General features: G+C 46.7%; 1 pseudogene; it reads left to right on the top strand.

Moving 5' to 3' along the window:
- The first annotated feature begins 5,202 nt into the window (after positions 1–5,202).
- LOC114690492 lies at positions 5,203–23,830 on the top strand (annotated as a pseudogene).
- The last annotated feature ends 539 nt before the right edge of the window (positions 23,831–24,369 follow it).

Here is a 24,369-nt window from a genome sequence, read left to right as displayed (position 1 = left end):
GGGCATGTGAGTGTTTGAGTGTGTGAGTGTGTGAGTGCGTGCGTGCGTGCGTGCGTGTGTGTACAGTGTGGAGACCAGAAGTTGATGTCAGGTGTTTTCTTCTGTCACTCTCCACCTTTTATTTCCCCCCTACTGTTTTGTTTTTTATTTTTAAGATTTATTTACATATTTTATATATGAATGCTCAATCTCCATGTATGCCTTTGTGCCAGAAGAGGGCATCAGATCCCACTTGAGGTGGTTGTGAGCCACCATGTGGTTGCTGGGAATTGAACTCAGGACCTCTGGAAGAGCAGCTGGTGCTCTTAACCTCTGAGCCATCTCTCTAGCCCTCCCCCTTTTCTGTATATTTTAAAGAACTATTTCAAGGGCTGGAGAGATGCTCAGAGCATGTACTTCCCTTCCAGAGGACCTGAGTTCAGTTCTCAGCACCCATGTCAGATGGCTCACAACCACCTGTGACTCCAGCTTCAGGGAACCTGATGCCTCTGGCCTCCTTAAACACCTGCACCCATTGTATATCCCCCAGCACACATATGCATACACCTAATTAAAAATTAATAAATAAATCTTTTCTTAAAGACTATTTCATGTATTTATTTTGTGTGTGTATGTTGGGGTGGGGGGAACTTACAGGTGTCATGGTTTGCATGTAGAGTTCAGAGCACAACTTGTGGGAGTCGGTTCTCTCTCTCAACTCTGTTGACCTAGGGATTGTCTTTAGGGCTGGCTGGCTCTCCACTCTCGTTTTTGAGGGAGGGTCTCTTACTGACTGGACCTGGAGCTCACAGGTTTGTGTGGGCTTAGGCTGGCTGGCCCATCATATACAAGGTATTCACCTCCTGATCCCCAGGACCTGTGGCCACATTGTGTCATGTGGCAAAGAGGAATGAATGGAGGATGCTAGCAGAATTGAGTTTGCTGCTCAGTACCTTAAAATAAAGAGATAAGCCAGGGGTGTTTAGTCCCATAACTATCCTTAAACACAGCCAAGAAAGGCAAGAGCTGTGTCCAAGCAGAGCCATAGAGAGATTCACACAATTATGGCTGACTTGGAGAGGAAGGGGTCATGAGCAGAGGAATACATGAAGCCTCTAAAAGCTGGAGAAGAAAAGGCCTTCTCCCCCAGAACCCCAGGAAGAGACACAGCCCTGTGGGTTCTTTGATTAGCTTAGTAGGTCCCACTTCAAAGTGATTGCCTTAATAGTAAGATTGTGTGTGTGTGTGTGTGTGTGTGTGTGTATGTGTGTGTGTGTATATGTGTGTATGTGTGTGTATGTGTGTGTATGTGTGTTATGTGTGTGTGTATGTGTGTGTGTGTATGTGTGTATGTGTATGTGTGTGTATGTGTGTGTATGTGTGTGTATGTGTGTGTGTGTGTGTGTGTGTGTGTGTGTGTGTGTGTGTGTGGCGTTTTGTGGCCCTGGATGGTCTGGAGCCCATAACGTAGTCCAGTATTTGCTACAATCCTCCTGCCCATGCCCCCGAATGCTGGATTTACCAGCACACACCATCACGGCTGTGAGGAATATGTTGTTAAAGGTACTAAGTCTGACAGTTTGTCACAGCAGCCCATAGAACATTAATGCACCCCACGGTGGAGTTCCAAACCAAGGAGTGAGAAGATGGCAGGAATGACTGAGAAGAAACGAAAGAACTCCTCCAACCCCCAGGAAACCCAAACAGCAAACCAACCCGGCATGGGGGCTACAGAGCAATCCCAGGGCGGAAGGCTGCAGGAGGAAGACGGCTATGAGTTTTAGGCTAACTCAGAGAGTTCCAGGCCAACCTGAGCTACAGCCTAGGACTCTGTCTCAAAAACAAAACAAACAAACCAACTCTCAGGGAACCTTTTGAGAGTCCTGTGACCATCAAACCTGAAAGATGCAGGGGAATCCATTCCTATTTGAAAGATGTAAGCCCCAGATATGAGATATAAAAATGACAAGAGGGGCTGGGGAATTGGCTCAGCGGGTGAGAGCTTGCTGCATGAATCTGAATCCTCAGCACCCACCTGAGAAGCTAGGTGTGGCTGCATACGTGCCCAGAATCCCAGCCATTCTGGAAGACAGAGACAAGAGAATCCCTGGGCTTGCTGTCCACCAGCCCAGCTCTAGGTTCAGTGAGAGACTCTGTCCCAAGAGAATGAGGTGGAAACTGATGGAGCAGGACACCCGATGTCCCCTCCATGAGTGCAGGGGTGGACATTCACACATACCAGAGAACCAGGGTTGGTTCTAAGCACCCACATGGCAGCTCACAATCATCTGTATCTCCAGTTCCAGGGGATCTGATGACTTTTTTTTGGCTTCTGTGGGCATCAGGCGTGCACATGGTGAATACACATACATGCAAGCAAAACACCCATACACACAAAGGAAAAATGAATGGAAGAAAATTAAATACACAAACACACATGAATAATAATAATAAATATTTTTTTAAAGTACCATGTGGTAACACATGCTTGAAGTCCCAGTGCGGGGAAGACAGAGACAGGTGAGTCCCTGGGGATTGCTGGCCAGCCAGCCTAGAATAATTGGTGAGCCTCAGGTCCCAAGAAGAAACCCTGTCTCAAAAAACAAGGTGAATGGCTTGTGAGGAATGATACCCAAGATTGACCTCCGGTCTACACACACACACACACACACACACACACACACACACACACACACACAACTTGTTGGCTAGGATGGAATCTATGCATGGACCAGACTGCACAGACTGTTCCCTGTGTAGGCTGATCTGGGCACAGACATTGCTAAGGACCTTTCTTCCCTGCAAAGGCTGTCAGTACTGGAATTTCAATACGGTATTACTTCCAGTGAAACCAGCCAGCCACCTGGTCAGCTGTTAGTGCCATAGGACTTCTTCCAACATAGAGATTTGCCTCAGTGTCACGAAAAAGATGTAGTTCCTTATTTCCACTTTTGAGTTCTCCAGCCAAACATTTGCAGGGCTGGGGATGTAGCTCAGTTGGTAGAGCATTCCCCTATTGTGCATGGGATGCTGGGTGGATCCCCAGCACTGCATAAACCAGGGATGGTGGCACGTGGGAGTAGAAGCCAGAGGATCAGAAGTTCAAGGTCATCCTTAGCTATATAACAAATTCGAGGCCATCCTGGAGTACACAAGACTCTCTCAATATCCCACCCTCTTGCCCATCACTGGATAATTCATACAGCACCAACTCCAGCCAATGAACACAGTGAGGGTTGTTTGTTGTTGCTCTCATTTTTCTTTTTGTTTTGTTTGAGACAGGGTTTCTCTGTGTAGTCCTGGCTGTCCTGGGTCTCACTCTGTAGACCAGGCTGGCCTTGAACTCAGAGATCTGCCTGCCTCTGCCTCCCAGGTGCCGGGATTAAGATGTGCATGCCACCACCCCGCTAGACACATCTTTTTGTTTGTTTGTTTGTTTTGCTTTGTTTTAATCAAAGTTTCACCCAGTTCAGGCTGATCTCTAACTCACTATGTAGCCAAAGATGACCCTGAACTTGTGATCTTTCTGCTCTTATCTCCTGAGTTATGGGTGCACTACAACACTGTTTTATATGATGCTGGAAGATTGAACCCAGACCCTTGCAAGCACTCTAAGTGCTCTAACTAAGCAATTCCCAGGCCAAGGATCCAGCTTCTCAAGTCAACTCTTCCCAGTCAAGCCAAAAGAGCAATGTACAAGAAACTGATGAAGGCAACCTGGATAGCAACAGTGACCTGATGATGACCCGTCACCACAGCTCAGTCTGGAGCATCACAGCTCTCTCCCTGGCTTGAACAAAGGACACTGGTGCTGGCTAATGTTTTAGGACTCAACAGTGCTGTGGGTCTGTATGTCAAATTGCTCTGATTGGTCAATAAATAAAACACTGATTGGCCAGGGGCCAGGCAGGAAGTATAGGTGGGACTAATAGAGAGGAGAATTGAGGGAACAGGAAGAGAGAGAGAGACACTGCCAGCCGCCACCATGACAAGCAGCATGTGAAGATGCTAGTAAGCCATGAGCTGCTGTGGGATGGTCTATATGTCAAATTGCTCTGATTGGTCAATAAAAAAAACACCGATTGGCCAGTGGCCAGGCAGGAAGTAGGTGGGACAAGGAGAGAGGAGAATTCTGGGAAGCGGAAGGCTGAGGCAGGGAGACACTGCCAGCCGCCGCCATGACCAGCAGCATGTGAAGATGCCGGTAAGCCACCAGCCACGTGGCAAGGTATAGATTTGTGGAAATGGATTAATTTAAGCTATAAGAACAGTTAGCAAGAAGCCTGCCACGGCCATACAGTTTGGAAGCAATATAAGTCTCTGTGTTTACTTGGTTGGGTCTGAGCGGCTGTGGGACTGGCGGGTGACAGATTTGTCCTGACCGTGGGCCAGGCAGGAGAACTCTAGCTATACCACAGGAAGTGGTAAACTGCCCTTACTGTGCAATGACGTCACATGAGCCTCTGTGATCCCTCCCACCAAGCTATGCATCGGCAGTGGTTGAAGGGAGCTTCTCTGCTGAAAGTCAAGTGTCTGCCTGAGTTTCGCATCTCACCCCCTCATGCCCTGCCCTGTGTCACTGGTGCAGAGACTGTGAGACCAAAATAAAGGGGGCTTTTTGCCTCTGGGTCCCAGTTAGGTGGGAATATGGTACCCACAAGAGACAGGACAGTAAATTCACAAGCTCGTTCCCTTTGTGCATCCCTGCAAGGTCACCACAGTTTAGGCTTATCTCTTAACTAAATGGCCCACTAAGGAGCTCTCTCTACAGAGCCTTCTCTAGGCCTAGATCCTACTGATAGCCTCTCCTGCTCTTTCCAGTCTATGGGAGGGGCTCCCTGCTGTTACTAACCCTGGGGTACTCCGCGATTGATCCACACCTTTGCAAATGAGCCCAGTATAAACCCAGAACCCCCATTTGAGCACCATCTATTTCCTGGGAGGGTCCTAATATGTGACCCCTAAAAACACTGTGCTAAATGAAATGAACCAGACACAAAGATCATGTCTATGATTTCATGTGTGAATATCAAACGTCCAGATAGCCTGGTGGTGGTGGTGCATGTCTTTAATCCCAGCACAAAGGAGGCAGAGGCAGGAGAATCTCTGTGAGTTTGAGGTCAGCTTGGGCTACAGAGTGAGTTCTAGACAGTAGGGCTACACACAAAGAAACCCTGTCTCAAAAAGCTGCAAGGGGCTTCTTCTTCTTCGGGAAGACACCAAATGGCGGACAACGCCGGTGCAGCGGGAGGGCCCAGAGGACCCGGGGACCCAGGACTAGGAGGCCGCGGCGGCTTCCGCGAAGGATTCGGCAGCGGTCTTAGGGGCCGCGGTCGTGGTTGAGGCCGTGGCCGTGGTCGAGGCCGCGGGGCTTGTGGAGGTAAAGCTGAAGACAAGGAGTGGATCCCCGTCACCAAGCTGGGCTGCCTGGTTAAGGACATGAAGATCAAGTCCCTGGAGGCGATCTACCTGTTCTCCCTTCCCATTAAGGAATCCGAGATCATTGAATTTTTCCTGGGCGCATCCCTAAAGGATGAGGTTCTAAAGATCATGCCAGTGCAGAAGCAGACTCTGGCTGGCCAGCGGACCAGGTTCAAGGCTTTTGTCGCTATTGGGGACTACAATGGTCATGTTGGTCTTGGTGTTAAGTGCTCCAAGGAAGTAGCCACTGCCATCCGAGGGATGATGGAGAGATGGTGGGAAGTGACTTCTAATGGATGCAGAGTCTGTGTGTATGTGTGTATGAGTCTGTACATATGAGCATGTATGTACGTATACATATGAAGGCCAGAGGTCAACACTCTGTGCCGTCCTCTATTTCTTTCGTATATGACACACGTGTATAGGCACCCACAGAGGCCAGAAGAGGGTGTCAATTCCCCCGGAGCTGGAGTTACAGATGATTATGAGCTGCCTGATGTGGATACCGGAAAGTAAACTCTGGCCCTCTGGAAGAGCAGCAAGCGCTCTTACCCACGGAGCCATCTCTCCAGTCTCCCACTTCTTTTTTGAAATAGGGTCTCTCACTGAAGCTGGAGCTTTCCATTTTGACTAGATTGGCTGGCTAGCGAGCTTTCTCCCCTTTACCCAGCGCCAGGATTATAGGTCCATGCTGCTGTGTCTGGCTTTCACGTGGCTGCTGGAGAATCCAAACTCAGGTCCTCATTCTTGTGTGGCAAGTACTGTGCTCACTGAGTCATCTCCTGGGCCCCCGAGTTTCTTGGCACTGACTAAAGGCTCTGAACTCATATATAGTCATGGTAGCTGCAAAACTGTGAATTTACTAAAGGTATATATGACCTATATGCTTGTGAAGACTCAACTCAATGATCCATGAATTACACACCTCCATTTAAAACCTTGAAGAACCAAGTGGTGATGGTACATGCCTTTAATTCCAGCACTCCAGAGGCAGGGGGGAATCTCTGAGTTCAAGGCCAGCCTGGTCTACAAGGTGAGTTCCAGAACTGCCAGGATTGTTATACAGAGAAACCCTGCCTCGAAAAACCTAGATAGATAGATAGATAGATAGATAGATAGATAGATAAGACCTTGAAGAACCTACAGTAGAGTTTGTGACCTGTTCTGCTCATCCTCATCCTTTCCAGACTCACCCATGGGAGGAGATTCAGGGCAGCTGAATGATGGAAGCTCCATCATGCCCTCCTACAAAGACCCTGAGGAAGTGAGACTGAAACCCTGTACTGGAAATCCAGTTTTTTACGCTGTAGTACAGTCATCCAAGGTGATACCACCTGATCCCAGAACCCAGCAAACTGTAGGAAAGAAATGAGCTCTAAGCAAACGACGACTTAAAATGCAGCTCCATGTCTTAGCCCTACATCATGATCTTGGAGGTATTTATAAGACTGAAGTCCTTAGGTCGGCACAGAGCATGCTCATTCTTTGGTAGGTAGTCATATTTCAAACGTTGAAAGGGTTTGTAAATGGTAAATAAAAATGCACAGGGTTCATGTGTGTGTGTTTATTTTTCTATCCAACACACAGAAGCTCCTGAGTGAACCCCTCTGACTGCCAGGCACTATTCTGGTCACCGTGACAAGATGAATGTGATAGAAAGAAATACGTTGGGAACACAGAGGTCCTTGTGCTCACAGATAACACTAGGAAAGCCAGGGATTTTAAACACCCTGGGGTCTCTTCAAGGGAAAAGATAGATAACATGTCTTCTGCTCAGAGGCTGGAACTGGACGTGGCTAACTGCCTCGGTGATCTGTGTGTTATCTGTAGGGCCAGGCCATACCTGGCTCCCCATGCTCCCACAACCAGGATGGTGCTAGCTACATGACAGAGACCACACCAGATCCTTCCCCTGGGGCCTTAAGGTAACATCTGTAGCCTATCTTTACAACCCATCCTCATGGAAGAGGTGACATGTAGTGTGAGAAGAGTTTCGATGTCATTATACCTCCTTGTGCACATGGGATTATGTTACACCAGGAAACTCTTTCCCAAATTGTATTCTACTTAAATATGCCTAAAAGAAACTGCCCAGTGTCAGACTCCAGAAGTTTGAACCAGTACCAGCAATTGAGGTTGTGTTGAACCAGACTTCCTTCTTGCCTCATGTGGATCGTTAACTTTGCTGGCCATGGCATCTGCAGAGACCCCTACAGAAGCAGTCTTATTCAGATGGAGAGCTAAGGAGACCAAAAATGAGCAGGCTGCAAACAAGGGCCAGGGATGGCATTTATACTATACTGACAAAGAAAGCTGGAATAGTGAATCAGATCCTTGGATAAGCCTCTAGGACAGCATTTCTCAACCTGTGGGTCATGACCCCTTTGGGGGTGAAACAACCCCTTCACAGGGGTCACCTAAAACCATCGGAAAACACAAATATTTACAATTCATTACAGTTATGAGGTAGCAATGAAAATAATTTATGGTTGGGGGTCACCACAACCTGAGGAACTCTATTTAAAGGTTGAGAGCCATTGCTCTAGGACATCCTTGGGAAGCTTTTCTGAGAAGGTGCTGTTGGCCCAGGGATCTGATGGAGGCAGGGATAAGGAGTGAGATACATCCAGACCTGCAGATGCACCACACACAAACAACCTCTCTCTCTCTCTCTCTCTCTCTCTCTCTCTCTCTCTCTCTCTGTGTGTGTGTGTGTGTGTGTGTGTGTGTGTGTGTGTGTGTGTGTGTGTGTGTGTGAGAACATGACTGCAGTGTCTGAAGAGTCCTGAAGAGGGTATCAGATTCAATGGAGCTGGAGTTACAGGGTAGTTGTGAGTGGCCTGACCTGGGTGTTGGGAACAAAACTCAGTTCTTCTGCAAGAACAGTATTTGTTCTTAACTCAGAAGGGCTGAGCTATCTCTCCAGCCTCAAACTTGGTTTTGTTTGTTTGTATGATTTTTTTTAAGTCATTACTTTTTTACATTGATTTATTTGGTGTGTGTGTGTGTGTGTGTGTGTGTGTGTGTGTGTGTGTGTGTGTGTGCCCACACATGCTACAGTGGACATGTGGAGGTCAGAGGACAGCTTGTGGGAGTCAGTTCTCTCATTTCACCAAGTGGGTCCTGGAGATCGAACTCAGTTCATCAGGCTTGAGAGCAATCTTTACCTGCTGAGCCATCTTGACAACATGTTTGGTGTTTTTTTGAGACAGGATTTCATGCAGCCCAGAGTGACTGAACACTCCTTCTGTAGCAGAGGATGGCCTTGAACTCTCAATCTTTCTACCTCTGCCTCCCCAGTGCTGGGATTACAGGCCTGTTCTGCCACACCCAGTTACTAGTTATTGAACTTGGGGCCTCATGCATACTAAGCAGGCACTCTATTAACTGAGCCACATCCGTGGCCATGGCCCAGCTTAGTCGGTTTGAACACTATCAAGGAAGCTTGTGTGGCTGTGTAAGAACAACTGAGGATGGGGAAGGGAGAGATGCAGTCTAGGAAGTGACATCCAGTCTACTGTCTGAACTTGGCATTGATACAAGGGAAAAAATGGGAGGTCCTAGGCAGGTTCCAGTCAAGGAAGCAGAGTTCTGCTTTGTATCAAGAAGCCCACTATGGCCGGGCGGTAGTGGCGCACGCCTTTCATCCCAGCACTCGGGAGGCAGAGCCAGGCAGATCATTGTGAGTTCGAGGCCAGCCTGGTCTACAGAGCGAGATCCAGGAAAGGCACCAAAGCTACACAGAGAAACCCCGTCTCAGGGAAAAAAGAAGCAGCAGCAGCAGCCCACTGTGACGGGGGCCCACAGAGGATGGGGCATAGCAGCAAGAATGAAAGCTGGAAGACACAACCTGCTTGTACAAGAACAGAAAACCATCAAACAGACATAGCCAGTGCTCAGTAGAGTTGCCTCCAACTAACTTCAGATTCTTTGGTACCATTTTTTGTGTTTGATGTAAGGGGTATGCATTCGCTTGGCACGCAGATGTTTCAAAGGATAACTGAAGTGAAGATAACTGATCATTCAGAACACACGTACACTGCCAGGAGGCATGTCAATGGTACAGGCACTCTGGTTCCCAAAAGTAAGGCATAAAATTACCATACGGTCCAGCAAGTCTGCAGCTGGTACAATAGAGGCCTAAGAATTGAAAGGAAGGGGCGGGCAGAATGGCTCATCAGCTAAAAATGCTTTACACAGAACCCTCAAAACCATGCGTGGTGGTGCATGCTGTAATCCCAGCACTCAGGAAGCAGAGCCAGGTGGATCTCTGTGAGTTCGAGGCCAGCCTGGTCTACAGAGTGAGTTCCAGGATAGGCTCCAAAGCTACACAGAGAAACTCTGTCTCGAAAAACCAAGAACCTGAGTTGGATCCCAAGACCCACACAAAAAGAGACAGATGTGGTGGCTCGCATTTATAATCCCAGCCTGCATGTGATGGCGGTGGAAGATGGGAGGCTTGGCACTCGGAGCTTGCGCAGTGCAGCAGCAGAAATGACAAGAGACATAAGCAGAGAGACCCTGCCTCAGAAACCAGGAGGAGGGAGAAAACTGACTCCCAGAAAAGTCCTCGGCAGATATCTATACATCCATATTCATAGCAGCACTTTTCCCAACAGCCAAAGGTGGAATCAACATAAATATCTTCCAACAGATGACCAAGTAAACAAAATGGAGTCTAGACATGCATTGGAATATTATTTAACCTTTAAGAGGAATGAGCTTTTTATGTATTCATTTTTTTTGTATATATGTGTGTGTGTGTGTGTGTGTGTGTGTGTGTGTGTGTGTGTGTGTGTGTGTGTGAAATTGCTGGATGTGTGGTGCATGCACAATCATGTGTACCAATGTGCATGCCCATGTATGTGGAAGCCAGAGGAGGCTTCACGTGTTGTAGAATGTTATTTTACGGTGTGTTACTTTTGTTGGTTGCATTTGTTTAACTCTGTGAAGCTGTGTTACTTTGCCTGTCTAAAACACCTAAATGGCCAATAGCGAGGCAGGAGAAAGGATAGGGGGGCTGGCAGGCAGAGAGAATATATAGAAGGAGAAAAGAGAAAGAGATGGAAGAGAAAAAGGAAGTAGTCAGAGGAGGAGGAAGACTCCAGGAGCCAGCCACACAGCCAGCCACGGAGTAAGAGTAAGATTTACAGAAGTAAGAAAAAGGGAAATGCCCAGAGGCAAAAGGTAGATGGGATAATTTAAGAAAACCTGGCAAGAAACTAAGCCAAGCTAAGGCCAGGAGTTCATAATTAAGAATAAGCCTCTGGGGCTGGAGAGATGGCTCAGTGGTTAAGAGCACTGTCTGCTCTTCCAGAGGTCCTGAGTTCAATTCCCAGCAACCACATGGTGGCTCACAACCATCTATAATGAGGGGACACATGCAGGCAGAACACTGTATACATAATAAATAAATAAAACTTTAAAAAAAAAAAAAAGAATAAGCCTCTGTCAGTGATTTATTTTGGAGCTGAGTGGCAGACTTCCAAAAAGAGTAAAAAACAGCTTACAACAATCAGGTGTACTTCTCTGTCACTCTCCACCTTATTCCCTGAACCTGGAGCTAGACTGGCAGCCAGAAATCCCCAGGGCTACCCCTGTCTTCACCCCTCACAGCACTTGGATTACAGGTTTGCACACAATTGCATCCAGCCTTTTACATGGGTGCTGAAGATTTGAACTCAGGTCCTCATGCTCACATAGCAAGTACTCAGACCTACCGAGCCCTCTCCCTAGCCAAGGAATGAGCTTTTGACACACGTTACAACAAAATGAACTACATATTATAGTTCTATATAATAGATATTATATTATATATAATATTCTGTAGTGCTATATGTTTCCTTGTCTTGGAAAACCAGAAAAAAAAAAAAGAAAAAGAAAGCAAAACAAAGAATGGCCCCATAGGTTCATATATTTGAATGCCTAGTCATCAGGGAGTGGCACTCCTGGAGAAGGATTCGAGGGTGTGGCCTTGTTGGAGGAAGTGTGTCACTAGGGGTGGGCTGTGAGGTTTCAAAAGCCCAGGGTAGGCCCACTGTCTTTTCCTCTTCCTTCTCTCTGCAGATCCAGTTGGGTAACTCTCAGCTCCTTCTCCAGCACCATGGCTGCCTGTGAGCCTCCATAATGATTATGGACTAAACCTCTGAAACTGTAAGCCAGCCCCAATTAAATGCTTTCTTTTGTAAAGGTTGGTCATGGTGTCTCTTCACAGCAATAGAACAGTGACCAAGACAATGGGTTGAAGTCCTTGGACTCAATCAAAAGGAGAAATCAAGTGAAAATCAGCATTCATCGATCTCTGTTTCCTGACTATGGGTACGGTGTGGCCAGCCGCCACACACCCCTGCACGTGGCTTCCCTACCAAGATAAGCTGCCCTGAATCCATGAGCCAACATAGGCCTTTCCTTCCTTTCACAGCTTCGTTAGTTTGTTAAACTGCATTCTGTCACAGCAATGAAAATAAAGCAACTAGTACAGGTTGACGCTGTATCCAGGAAAAACAATAATCACACAGCAACCTCTTCCCCAAAACTTGTCTGAGAAAGGCAACCTGAAAGCTGGTGGGGAGTGGGAGCTGAGAGGCGGTTCCAAGGTTAAAGTATGTCCTGCTTTTAGAGGGGCTGGAAAGATGGCTCAGTAGCTAAAGGTCACTTGCCACTCCTCCAGAGGACCCAGGTTCAGTTCCCAGCACCCAATGGTGCTTACAACCACCTGTAACTACAGTTCCAGGGGATCTGCCACCTTTTCCTAGCTTGCTTGGGCATGTGGTATACACACAGTGCGTGGTCATACTTGCAGGCAAAACACTCATACACACAAAATAAAAATAAGTAAATATATATTTTTTAAAAAGTGTGTGTACTGCTTTTACAGAGGACTAGACTTGGGTTCCCAACACTCATCTCAGCCCACAGTTTCTAGCTCCATGGAATCCTATGCTCTCTTCTGGCTTCTATGGTCATGGACTCACAGACACAAATCTACACAGAGACACATAAACACATTAAAAAATATAATTAAATTAAAAAGCTAGATGTGGAGCCGGGCGGTGGTGGCGCACGCCTTTAATCCCAGCACTCAGGAGGCAGAGGCAGGCGGATCTCTGTGAGTTCGAGGCCAGCCTGGGCTACCAAGTGAGTCCCAGGAAAGGCGCAAAGCTACACAGAGAAACCCTGTCTTGAAAAACCAAAAAAAAAAAAAAAAAAAAGCTAGATGTGGTGTCTATTCTTGGTTGTCAACTTGACTACATCTGGAATTAACTAAAATTCAGAAATAGAGGGCACACCAGTGAGGGATTTTTGCTTAATTTGAAGTAGATAGATCTACTTCTAATCTGGATCTTGAGGTGGGAAGACACATACCTTTAATTGCCTTTAATCTAGATTTTGAGGCTGGAAGAGACCTTTAATCTGGGCCACACCTTCTGCTGGAAGCCTATGTCAGGACATGGAAGAAGGAAGCTTTTGCTCTTTGCCTGCTCTTTCTCACCTTGCTAGGACTTCCTTTCCTTCACTGGCATTAGAGCCTACTACTTTGGGATTCCAACATATACCGAAAACCAGCTGATACATATAGCCTCATGGACTACTGGATTCTTGGAGTTTCTATTCACAGCCAGTCATTATTGAATTAGCTGGACCACAGACTGGGAATCATTCCAATAAATCCCCTTTGTGTGTGTGTGTGTGTGTGTGTGTGTGTCTACACAGTGAAAGAGATTCATTCTATTAATCTAGAGAACTCTGACTAATACACTGGGCATTATGTGCACACCTTTAATCCCAGCACTCAGGAGGCAAAGGCAGGTAGATCTTTGTGAGTTCAAAGCCAGCCTGGTCTACATAGTAAGTTCTAGGCCAACCAGGGATATATAGTAAGACTGTTTCAAACTAATTAAAAACAAATAAAATGGTAGATAGGAATCCGAATGGATGTTGTTATCCATAAAGAGGACTCACGGGGGGAAAAAAAACACTTTTCTAAGATAATGTAATCATGCTGGGTGGTAGTTGCGCACATCTTTAATCCCAGCACTTGGGAGGCAGAGGCAGATAGATCACTGTGAGTTCAAGACTAGTCTGGTTTACAGAGCAAGTTCCAGGACAGCTAGAGCAACACAGAGAAACCCTGTCTTGAAATCCCCCCGACAAAAAAAGATAATGTAATCATATATCTAAATTATATATCTAAAACTGTCTTGTTTTGTTTTTTGTTTTTTCCAAGACAGGGTTTCTCTGTGCAACAGCTCTGGCTGTCCAAGAACTTGCTTCGTAGAGTAGGCTGACCTGAAAGTCACAGAGATTCACCTGCCTCTACCTCCCAAGCACTAGGATTAAAGGCATGAGCCACCACAGCCCAGCTTTTTGTGGTCTAGAACAGGGCTGTCCAATATGGAAGACATATGACTTTACATTTCCTGTAGTCGTATTTTAATCAGATAGCTATGTTTTTTTGTTTGTTTGTTTGTTTTTGTTGTTTGATTTCCGGTTGTTGATTTTTTTTTTCTTTGTGATGAGATCTCATGAAGAACAGGCTGGCCTGGAACTCACAATGTAGCTGAGGATGATCTTGAACTCTTAATCCTCTTGCCTCCACCTTCTGCTGAGATTTTGGCTGTGTGGGTGTGCATGTGTGAGCATGCAAAGTATACCTAGGTAATGTGGTTCTAGAGGGTGAATCCAGGGCTTTGTGCATGTACATGCTACTAGGTATCATAGTGAATGTTCTATTGTTGTGAAGAGACACCATGACCATGGCAACTCATAAAGGAAAAAATTAATTGGGGATTACATACAGTTTCAGAGATTTAGTTCAATATCCTTTTTATTATTATTATTATTATTATTATTATTATTATTATTATTTTCGAGACAGGGTTTCTCTGTGTAGTTTTGGTGCCTGTCCTGGATCTCACTCTGTAGCCCAGGCTGGCCTTGAACTCACAGAGATCCTCCTGGCTCTGCCTCCTGAGTGCTGGCATTAAAGGTGTGTACTACTACCGCCTGGCCCCCATTATCCTAACATAGAAGGGCATGGCAGCATGCAGGCAAACATGGTAGTTGAGAGTTCTACATCCAGATCTACAGGCAGCAGGAAGGAGCATTTGGGACCCCAGTGACTCACTTCCTCCAGCAAGGCCACACCTCCTAATCCTTCTCAATTAGAACCACTCCCTAATGATCAAGTGTAACTCGAATTGCTAAATGTTTTTTTGTTTTTGTTTTTGTTTTGTTTTTCAAGACAGGGTTTCTCTGTGTAGCTTTTGAAGCCTATCCTGGAACTCACACTGTAGACCAGACTGGCCTCGAACTCACAGAGATCCACCTGCCTCTGCCTCCCAAGCGCTGGGATTAAAGGCGTGTGCCACCACCGCCCGGCCACTAAATGGTCTTTTAATGAAAACTAGGTGCCAGATATTGGGTTAAATGCTGAAAGATCAGAGAGACAAAGAACAAGCCACTGCCACGTCTCACCTCACCAACTCCATGAATCCTCTGACTGAATGCCCCTGAGTCCTCACCCAAAAGGCTTCCTCAGCCAAAAAGCTTTCTAGCCAAAAAGCCCTTAGTTCCTGTCTCCTCATGCCTTATATACCTTTCTCAGCCCAGCCATTTCACTTCCTGGGATTAAAGGTGTGTGCCACCACTGCCTGGCTCTGTTTTCTCTCCTAGAATGAGTCAATTTCATGTAGTCCAGTGTGGCTTTGAACTCACAGAGATCCAGATGGATCTCTGCCTCCTGAGTGCTAGGATTAAAGGTGTGGCCTCTATGTTTAATTTAGTGCCTTGTTCTGTTCTCTGATCTTCAGATAAATTTTATTAAGGTACACAATATATCACCCCAACCAAGCATTCACATATACGAGCCAATGGGGCCTTTTGTTTTGTTTTGTTTTGTTTTCTGAGACAGGGTTTCTCTGTGTAGTTTTGGTGCCTGTCCTGAAGCTCAGATCTGTAGACCAGGCTGGCCTCAAACTCAGAGAGATCCGTCTGGCTCTGCCTCCTGAGTACTGGGATTAAAGGTGTGTGTATTTTTTTTAAAGATTGATTTTATTGCTGAATTTGTGTGTGTGCGTGGGTATGTGCCCATGAGTGCAGGTACCCTCAGAGGCCAGAAGAAAGCATCAGACCCCCTGGAGTTGCAGTTATAGGCAGTTGTAGACTGCTCAACATGGGCGCTGGGAACTGAGCTTGAGTCCCCAAAAGAGCAATACACACTCTTAACTACTAAGCCATCTCTCCAGGCCTCCAAAGTGTAAATTGTACTTACAGAACATCTCAATTTGGACCCACCACACCTCATGCACACACGTGACTGTGTACTACTAGTGACCTACACACAGACAACTTCCATTAGAACGAGGGGCAAGTTATGGGACCAGTGCTAGATCACCTCTCTTCCAAGCCACAATGGAAAATGATTTAATAGTGCTGAATTTATCTTCTAGTCTTGAGAGGCTCTAATAAAATGGTGTTCCCAGTCCACTTGCTTATGATATGGAGTCATTGGGAGATTTAAGTGAAATTATGGGAAATTGGGGCTGGAAAGATGGCTCAGTGGTTAAGAGCACTGACTGTTCTTCTAGATGACCCTGGTTCAATTCCCAGAACCCACGTGGCAGCTTACACCGGTCTGTAACTCAAGTTCCAGTGGTTCTGACTCTCTCACACAGATATACATGCAGACCAAACACCAACACATATGAAATAAAAATACATACTTTTTTTAAATTATGTGAAGCTATAGGACTTGTACCACTGTGGAAGCCACTGAATCTATTTATCAACATGGATGTAATGCATTAAAAAAGTACAGTGTTAAGACTGAGGCAGTAGCTTCATTGGTAGAGAGCTTGCCTGGCATTCACGAAGTCCTAGGTTCAATCCCCAGTGCTGCCAAAAATTGGCCATGGTGACATATGCCTGTAACCCCAGAACTGGGGAGGTAGAGGAAGGAGGATCAGAAGTTCAGGGTCATTTTAGCTATATAGCAAGTCCAAAGGCCATCCTGAAATATATGAGACCTTGTCACCAAAACACAACCACAAACTATAATGTTAGTTATTAATGAATAAATAAATGAAGGGTGCATGGCACACCTTCATAATCCCGGCTCTCAGAAGCAGGAAGATTGCAAAATCCAGGCCAGTCTGGGATATAGCAAGATTCAGTCTTAAACAAATCAACAACAATAATAATAACCAAAGGCAAGGTTAAAAAGTCAGTTCTGGGGACTGGAGAGATGGCTCAGTGGTTAAGAGCACTGGCTGTTCTTCCAGAGGTCCTGAGTTCAATTCCCAGCCACCACATGGTGGCTCACAACCATCTGTAATGAGATCTGGCGCCCTCTTCTGCCCGGCAGGCAGAACACTGTATACAATATAAATAAAAAGTCAGTTCTGTAGGCTTCGGATGCTGTAGCCCCATGATAGAGCACTTGCATATTATGTATGAGGTCCAGGGCACAATCCCAACACTATCAAAAATAAACAAAAACAAATGAAAAAGCACAGTTGTGCACATGTTAACTTCCGGGGGAAGGGTACAAGAAGGGTGAGGAAGAGATCACAACACCATTATGCATCCCAAGCATCTACAGAAAATCCCATAGTAGGGGGTGGAGAGATAGCTCAGTGGTTAGAGCACTGGCTGATTTTACAGATAACCCAGGCTTGGTGCTCAGCATCCACACGACAGCTCACAAGCATCTGTAACTCCAGTTCCATGGGCTCCACTGCTCTCTCCTGGCCTCCGAGGGCATCAAGCATGCATGCAGTGCACACACAGATGCGCAAGCAGAACACTCACACACACAGATGAACCTTAATAAACAAACAAACAAACAAAAAACGCTACAGTAGTCTTCTCCAGGGAGACACCCCAGAGCCACATACCACCAATACAAATGTGGGAGCCTGAAGGACACACAGCCACCATTATTCCGAAAATAATCTTAATCCAGGCTATCAGATGCTATTTCTCAAAGGAAGGAGTTTGGAGCTATCTTGCTTATAAATTTATTTTTCAGGGGTGGATCGATTAAAGAGCCTGGACTGTTTCCTGGCAGTGTACACTGAGCCAGCCTGGAAGCCTCGGGCCCCAGTCTGGCTGACCAGGAGCCAGAGTCAGCTTCGTCCCACGCTTCCTGTTGGGTCCAAGCAGCCCGAGTTTCCTGGTGACCCTTCCCTGCACTCAACTGATTCAAAGGCCTGGCAGGACCCGGCGCCAACCTGAAAATCAGAGGTGGCCAGGTCTAACTCAGGTCACTGAAGAAACAGACTAGTCAGTACTTGGCTTCTATGTGTGAGTGTTAAAAACAAGCACGTGCGTGACAAACAGGGAAAAGCACCTTCGTTTCAGCATTTCAGATGACGACCCATTCTAAGTTAACTAACAACTTAACCAGTGCCCTCAGAACAAAAAGCAGACAAACCAACCAAAAAGGCCAGTGGTGGGGATGTAAAACGGTTCGGCCATCCTCCATCCGTGCCTGGTTTTTTAAGACAAGGTCTCATGTAGCCCAGGCTGGCCCTAAGCTTGTTACATAATGACCTTGAACTCCTAATCCTCTTGCCTCAGCCTCCCAAGTCCGCTACACCCAGCGAAACAGAAAAGGGTTCCATGGCTTCCTACACAGTTAAACATGTACTTCCCATTAAGAGCCCACAATGGCATTCCTGGGTATTTATGTCACAGAATAAAAATGCCTTCATTCTAAAGAAGCTTAGCCAGGGGGGGTGGCATGCACTTGTAGCCCTCTCTCTAGGGAAGCTGAGGAGAAGGGATCCCCTGAGCCCACAAGCTTGCAACCCACCTGGGCAACACAGTGAATATCCTACTTCAGAAATATAAAATATAGGGCTGGAGGGTTGGCTCAGTGGTTAAGGGCACTTCTTATTGCTGTGGAACACCCAGGTTCGATTCCCAGTCAACCACAGGGAGGCTCCCCACCTCCTCTGACACCAAGCACACATAGGGTGCACAGGCACAGACAAAAAGTAATAAAAGTAAATCTTGGCCAGGTGGCGGCGGCGGCGGCGGCAGCAGCAGCAGCAGCAGCAGCAGCAGCAGCAGCGGCGGCGGCAGCGCATGCCTTTAATCCCAGCACTTGGGAGGCAGAGCCAGGCGGATCTCTGTGAGTTCGAGGCCAGCCTACTTAGAGAAACCCTGTCTTGAAAAAACCAAAAAAAAAAAAAAGAGTAAATCTTAAAAGAATTTTAAATATTTTAAATATTTTTAAACATACATATGATAGGCAATTTTAAAATTACAGATTATATATATATATAAAATCCCAGAACTTTGAACACTAAGGTTGGAGAACTGTGAGTCTGAGGCCAGTGTAGGCAACGTAGGCTTGGGAGAAGAGTGTGGCTAAGAAGTGACAGGAAGATTCTCTTAGTGGCAGTGGTCACTTGACTCTATGCCTGTGACAGTTTCATAGTACATACCCCCTCCCCAGACAATGACGAGAGGTAATTTGGTGAGCATCTGTTATGCTGCAAACATTGCTCTTCTCCCCCCACCCCCACCCCAGCCCCAGGAATTGAACCTATGGCCTAAGAATGTTAACTCTCCCACTGAGTTACACTACCCACCCAGTGCAGCTCTTCAAACCTGATGCACCATCCTGGTTGGCTTTTACTGTCAACTAAACACAACTAGAGTCCCCTGGAAAGAGGGAACCTCAGTTGAGGAATTGCTCATATCAGACTGGCCTATGTCAGTGTCTACACAAGACTGTCTTCATTTTTTTTTCCAAGATAGGATCTCTCTCTGTGGCCCTGGCTGTCCTGGAACTTGCTCTGTAGCCCAGGCTGGCCTCGAACCCAGAGATCCACCTGCCTCTGCCTCCTGAGTGCTGGGAGTAAAGGCGTGCGCCACCACCACCCAGCCCAAGCTGCTTTTTTGTAAGGTGTTTTTTTATCACATCAACAGAAAGCAACAGACACATGACACATGATGCTGACAGTAGTCTTATAAATACACAATACTACTCCCATTTTCTAGACAAAGACACGCTCAGAGAATATAATAATAATATAATAATAGTTGGTCACATGGAGGGTAATCGGTAGAACCGGGGCTTCCGCTACATCATCTGACCCCAAGATTTTGGTCCTTTCTTACCTCACCTCCTACTACAGCCACAGACTGCAAAGAATGGAGACTCCATGCTTCCTGTGAGAGATCATCAGAGACATCACTGGGCCCTGATGTCATCTCATACCACAGTCGAGCCTTCTCCGCTTGTCCCCACCCATGCCCTGACCACAGAGAGTGGCTGCCCAGGGCCCAAGACAAACACGAAGATCTGTTCTTGGAAGAGGTAGTAAGAATTAATAGAAGGGTGAGAATGAACAGGTATGGTGGTGCACATCTGGGACACCAGCACTTGGGAGGTAGAAGCAGGAGGACCAGGAGTTCAAGGTCATCCTCTGCTCTAGAGCACCCACCCTGGATTACATGAGTCCCTGTCTCAAAAAGTGGGGAGCAAGATAGTGAGTTCCGGGCCAGCCAGGCTACCTAGCAAGAGACATTGTCTCAAAGCAAACAGGAAAACAAAAAGATAAAGAGGAAATGGGGACTGGAGGCATGCTCAGCAGTTAAGAGCCTGCACTGTTCACTCCCCAGCTGTAACTCCAGCTCAGGGAGATCCAGTCCCTCAAGTCACCATGGGTACCTGCACTCGTGTGCACATAGACTCACACACATGTTCATAATTTAAAATAATCAAAATGGAAAATGGAGGCCGGGAGGTAATTTGGTGGAGTGTTTGCCTGGCGTACACAAGGTCCTGAACTGACCTCCAGGAGAGAACAGATGAAGCATTGAGAAGTAGATGACAGACAGGCTCAGCCAGGACCAGAGGCACCTGAGACAGAGTTCGAGACCATTCTTCCTCACTCCTGTATTAGCGGAGCAAGCTTCCTCATGACCGTCACATACAGTTCGAGAGTCAACTGTAGACTCTAAATTGATCTGGAGTTGATCTGGAGCCTAGAACTTGGCCAGGGAAGAGGCTTAATGTTTGTCGAGTGAATAAATGTACATCAAGTTGTGTACTTAAACACTTTAGAATGCCAGGCAGTCCATGGCATTGAGAAGCTGGGTACAGTGAGGACCTATGTCATAGCTAAGGGGACAGCCACTTTTCAGCTCTGGACATGGGAAAGAGGGCCACTTATTGCTACATCTGATTTTTTCCCGAGAAGCCAAACTCTAGACTTTTTATGAGGCGCTCTTGATTTTTTTCGTGTTGTGAACTAATTTTTAAAAATTCTTTTAATTAAGTGAGGGCCAAATGAAACACACATGCTGGATGAATGCCCCTCAGAGACAAGGCTTGGAACTTTGAAACTGCAGGATTATCTGGAGTTTCAGATGTGGAGCAGTGGGGTTTGTTTTTACCTGCTAGGCAGAGAAGTCCACAGCCATTGAAGGAGACTCTGGCTCTCCAGCAGCCATGAGCCAACTCCATCTGGATGCTCCCTTAGGAGAGGTCTCATCCAGTGAGGCCCTGGGGCCACTGGCTGTTTTGGTGATGTGACTCACAGAACTCAGTAAAAAAAATGTGTCTCTTTGTGAATGATCAGATTACTGTCGTGCTGGAGCTAGAGGCACAAAGACCAGACAACCCCAAATGGGCAACAGACGGTCCTGCCAGGTCTAAGGAGAAGTCAAGTTGCTGCACGTGTCAGATGGAGAGAATTGAAGACTAGGCTTACAGAGACAGCACAATGAAGCCCTAATGTGAAGGTAACAAGACTCCACCTCTCATCCTCCAATCCAATACCAGGGATCTCCCTCACTAGCATGTTATCTGTCTCCAACGGACAAAGCAAAGCTCAGAGGGGCCCAGGTTCAAATCTAACTCCTCCCACGGCTGTGGGACTTCAATCAGATGTCAGCTGTGGAATCCCACGGTCCCTGGCCTCAGACATGGCTAATAGGTGCTATTGTGCAATGAGACGGGTAATTCATCCCAGTCCCGCCTCAAGGATCTGCTTCCTTGGTCTAATCTGGAGAGGACACCAGAAAAGAAGAGGTGATCTTACTGACTCAGAGACCTGGGTACTCGATAAAACACGGTGACTGTGTCCTGGTTCCGATACCGGAGTGGGAAAGGAGGACGCTGGGGACCTAAGCAGAGGCTGAGGTGTAGTTTACACACTGTGGGCAGCCAGCCTGCATCACACACCTATAATCCAGGGCTTGTGAAGTGGAGGCAGGGGGATGTGGAGTTCAAGATCACTCTTGGCTACATAAGCTTGAAGGAGAAGGGAGAGGGGAGGGGGAAAGAAAGATGGAGGGCTGGAGAGATGGCTCAGTGGTTAAGAGCACCGACTGCTCTCCCAGAGGTCCCGAGTTCAATTTCCAGCAACCACATGGTGGCTCACAGCCATCTGTAATGAGATCTGGCGCCCTCTTCTGGCCTGCAGGGACACATGCAGGCAGAGCACCATATACATGATAAATAAATCTTTAAAAAAAAAAAAAAAGATGGAGAGAGGGAGAGAGAGAGGAAAATGGAACCAGAATTCACTATGTTAAGCAAAATAATCCAGGTTCAGAAAGACAAATATCACTTTTTCTCACATGTGCAGAATCTAGATTTAAAAAAAAAAAAAAAAGACATGAAAGAAAAGGGATCTATTTGTGGGGGAGGAAAGGGATGAAGGAGTTAGGAGACCAAGAGGGTAATTAGAGAGTGAATACGACCAAAATTCATTATAAATGGACCATCGAAGAGTCTGACAGCCTGAGTTCAATCTTCAGAACCCACTGTAAGGGGAAAGAACTGACTTGTCTCAAAAGTTGTCCTTTGAGCCAGGAGGTGGTGATGCACCTCCCAGCACTCAGGAGGCAGAGGCAGGTGGATCTCTGTGAGTTTGAGGCCAGCCTGGTCTACAGAGTGAGTTCCAGGACAGCCAGGGCTACAGAGAAACCCTGTCTTGAAAAACAAACCAACAAACAAAAAGAATATAAAGCCAGGCATGCTGGCAACAGCGTGTAATTACAGGATTTGAGAGGCAGAGGCAGGAAGATCTCTGTGAATTCAGCCCAGTCTACCCAGGCTAGCTGGGGCTATGTAGTGAGAGCCTGTTTGGAAAAAGAGTTCAGTGGTTAAGAGCACTTACTATTCCTTTCCCAGCCCCCACATGGTGGCTAACCATATTTGTAACTCTAGTTTCAGGGGATCTGATGCCCTCTTCTGGCCTCCTTGGGCATTAGGCACACACATAGTACACAGATGTACAAAATACCCATTCACATAAAATAAAAATAAATAAATCTCAAAAAAAATTAAAAGGTAATAAAGAATTTCAGGGTAAAGAAATCAAAGACAGAGATAGTGGTAGATAGATGACAGGTAGGTGGGTAGATAGATAGATGATAGATAACAGGCATTATTTGCAGGGGTGCATACGTGTATTCCCAGATACTCAGGAGGCTGAAGCAGGAGAATTGCAAGTTCAAGATCAGCATGGGCAATTTAGCAAGATCCTATCTAAAAAAAAAAACTTGGGAGAGCCAGGGGGACCTTAGTGGTAGAGTGTATACTTAGCATCCAAATCCTAATGCCAAAAAACAGAGTGTGTGTGTGTGTTTGTGTGTGTGTGTGTGTGTGTGTTTGTGTGTTATCTTAACTTTTCTCCCCAATCTTTTTGTGTAAGTGATGTGTGTTTGTGAATGATGATAATGATGATGATGTGTGTATCTCTGTGTATGGTGTCATCTGAACTTCTCCCAATTTTTTGTGAGTGATGTGTGTTTGTAAATGGTGTATGTGTGTGTATATATATGTATGTGTGGGTGTGTGGGTGTGGGTGTCATGATGTGAACATGGAAGTTAAAGGACAATTTTTTTTCTCTTTTTTTGAGACAGGGTTTCTCTGGAAGACCAGCTCTGTAGACCAGGCTGGCCTCCAACTCACCTGCCTCTGCCTCCTGAGTGCTAGGATTAAACAAGGGCACCACCACTGCCCAACTCAATTTTTTAAAAAGAGTCTCTATATGTAGCCCTGCTGGGGTGGAGTTCTCAATGTAGACCAGGCCAACATCAAACTCATGGCAATCCTCCAGCCTCAGCCTCCTGGGATTACTAATGTGACCCAAAACGCCCTGTTTCCCCTGGAACTGTTAAAAATAGAATAACACAGGCATGAAGGACTGTGCACACGCACATGCGTCCACGCATCTGTTGGCCCTGGCCCAGGCTGCAGAGGACAGGGAGCCGTTCATCCCGGCAGCTGAGAACGTATTCAGCCACCAGGACTTGGCTTCCAAACACCGCTCTCACCAAACGGAACCAGAGTCCTTGGAGAGAACAGAGCGATTCCGTGGCCAGGGCAGAAAAAAGACAGAGGAGCCCGGGACAGCTTGTGTTAGAAAAGTCCAGGAACGATGGGTCATGGCAAAATAGGCCTAACAACCAGCCTGAACAGGTTTCCACTGGCCAAAACGGGAAGAACCCAATTGCTAAAGTAAACAGTGAGAATAACCGGGTTATAGCCCATGGAATCCACGAGGCACTCAGCAGGCAGTCTCTGGTTTAAGGGCCCAGGCTGAGGTGGAGCCACAGATGATGGGTAGTCAGCCTTCATTCTGCTTTCGAGTCTTCATTTCTTTCTTTATTTTTCTTTTTTTCCAGGTATCATGAGTGGGAAGGACATGACACATGGACCAAGCTAGCATCCCAAAAATTCCTAGACAGACCGTCCAGGACATATGGACTTTGGACATTTGTCCAGTGTCTTTTCCAGCTTTCTCTCCCATGGAGAGATGCAGGGGTGTCCGTGAAGACCAGCTTTGAGGGTGAGGCAGGCCGAGGGCTAGGGGAGGCCAGTCAGCCACCGCTGCCTCCCGTGAGCTGTGGCCAGCGCTGAGGGCTGGGCACGGAGCCTCCTACAGAGCGAGGTGCCCCACATCTGGTTCACATTGCAGGATAAAAACAAACAGGTG

The sequence above is a fragment of the Peromyscus leucopus genome, chromosome 8b (assembly GCF_004664715.2).
Source record: "Peromyscus leucopus breed LL Stock chromosome 8b, UCI_PerLeu_2.1, whole genome shotgun sequence".
Lineage (NCBI taxonomy): Eukaryota > Metazoa > Chordata > Mammalia > Rodentia > Cricetidae > Peromyscus > Peromyscus leucopus.
The sequence above is the reverse complement of the archived record's forward strand: the minus strand, read 5'-3'. Positions and strand labels throughout refer to the sequence as shown.